The following is a 2507-nucleotide window of genomic DNA, read 5'->3' on the forward strand; positions in this document are numbered from 1 at the left end:
GAAGGTCAAAGACCGGAGCCATTAAAATGGATTGCATCTCAACATCAAAAAGACAAAGATTCTCATCACTAGACCAACTGATGGCATCATAATAGATGGAGACAAGATTGAGGTAGAAAACAATTTCATCATGCTTGGATTCACAATCAATTCTCTTGGCATCAAGAGTCAGGAAATCAAAAGATGAGTTGTTTTAAGAAAGTCTGCTGTCAGGGACCTCTCTAGGGTGCTAAAGAGAAATTATGTCAGTCTAGAGACTAAGGTGCATCTGATCCAGGCCATGGTCTTCTCAACTGCTTGCTATGCATCTGAGAGCTTGACAATTAATAAGGATAACAGAAGAAGAATCGATACCTGAGTTGTGGTGCTGGAGAAGAGTACTGAACATACCGTGGAATGCCAAGAGAACAAATAGATCTGCCCTGGAGAGGGTGTAACCAGGTTGCTTCTTGGAGGCAAAAATTTTGAAGCTCCATCAGACGTACTTTGGGCCTGTTCCTAGGAGGGACTAGTCCTTGGAGAGGGGCATCATGCTTGGAAGGGTGGCGAGTCAGTTAAGAAGAGACTTCCAACCCAATGGACTGACAGAATTGGCTTGAGTGTGCCCAAGATGATGAGGATGACACAGGACAAGGTTCAGATCTGTTATTTATAAGATCACTAAGGAATATTGCAATCCCAATCTCTTTCTGTGTGATTAACTGCCTCTGAAAAGCCACCAGAGGGTCAGCTATGGGTCTGTTCCAACTCTACAGGACAAAACAACAATAACAAGGAATACTGTAGCTCAACATCAAGAAAACAATTATTCTCACCACTGGGCTGATTGACAGAATTATGATAGATGGTGAAGAAATTGAGATCGTTAACAATTTTCGTTTGCTTGGTTCCACAATCAATGGTACCAGCAGCCAGGAAATGAAAAGATTAACTGCTTTGGAAAAGTCTGCTGTCAGGAACCTCTCCAGAGTACTGAAGAGCAATGAAGTCAGTTTGGAGACTGAAGTGTCCTGATCCAGGCCATAGTCTCTGCAACTACTTGCTATACATCAGAAAGCTGGACACTGAGTTGGGATGACAGAAAGAGAATTTGTGTCTTTGAGCTATGGTGCTGAAGAAGGGTATTGAATATACCATGGACTACTAGGAGAACAAACAGGTTCATCCTAGAGAAGGTGAAACCAGTTTGCTATTTGGAGGCAAGGATTCCAAGGCTTTTTCTGACATACTTTGGACATGTTGCAAGGAGGAAACAGTTTTTGAGAGGGACAGCACAAAAGAGGAAGTCCCCTGATGAGATGGAATGATTCAGTGACTGGGGTAATAAGGGTAGATGTGTCAGAGACAATAAGGTTGGCACAGGATAGAGCAGGTTTCAGGGCTATTATACATAGTGTCACTAAGAGTCACACAAGCAACTTGATAGCACATAACAACAAACAACAAGGAATACCAGAAGTATGTCTATTTGTGCTTTATTGTCTATACAAAGACATTTGACTGTGAGGATCATAATAAGTACTGACATTGAGAAGAATGGGAATCCCAGAACATTGATTGCGCTCATGCGGAACCTATACCTGGACCAGGATACTATTGTGTGAACAGAGTAGTAGTGCACTGCATGTTTTGGAATTAGAAAGGGAGTGTGTCAGGGTTATATTCTTTCTCCACACCTATTCAATATGTATGCTGAGCAAATGATCCGAGAAGCTGGACTCCATGAAGAGGACTGAGGCATCAGGATTTGAGGGAGATTCATCAATAACCTGCTTTATGCAGATGACACAACCTTACTTGCTGAAAGTGAGAAAAACTCAAAGCACTTGGTGCAGAGGATTAAGGAATGCAGCCTTCAGTATGGATTTCATCTCAATGTCAAAAAAACAATAGGCACAATGGACCAATAGACAGTATCATGATGGATGGAGAGGAAAATGAAAACTGTCAACAGCTTCATCTTGCTTGGATCCACAATTAACTCCATTGGTACCAACAATAAGGAACTAAAGAGCTGCATTGCACTGGGTAAATATAGACTTAGGGATCTTTCCAAATTATTGAGGAGTAGTGATGTCAGTTTTAGGACTAAAGTGTGTCTGATTCAGGTCATAGTCTTTCTGATTACTTGCTATGCATCTGAGAACTGGACAGTGAATAAGGATGACAGGAAAGAAATTGATGCCTTTTAGCTATGGTGTTGGAGAAGAGCACTGAACATTTCATGGACAACCAAAGGAACAAATAGGTATGTCTTAGAGAGGGTGCAGCTGGAATGCTCTTTGGAGGCAAGAATGATGAGGCTTTGCCTCGTCATTTTGGGCATGTTGCTACAAAGCGCTATTCCTTGGGGGAGAATATCATGCTGGGAAGGGTGGAGGTCGGTGAAGGAGAAAAAATCCTCAACCCGGTGGATTAACAGAGTGACTGCTGCAATGGTCTCTTGTATGTCAGGAGGGGTGAGGACGGTACAGGATAGAACAGGGTTCATATCTTTTGTTCATAGG

The sequence above is a fragment of the Elephantulus edwardii genome, unplaced genomic scaffold (genome assembly GCF_000299155.1).
Source record: "Elephantulus edwardii isolate Elephantulus edwardi_28Jun2011 unplaced genomic scaffold, EleEdw1.0 scaffold00057, whole genome shotgun sequence".
NCBI lineage: Eukaryota > Metazoa > Chordata > Mammalia > Macroscelidea > Macroscelididae > Elephantulus > Elephantulus edwardii.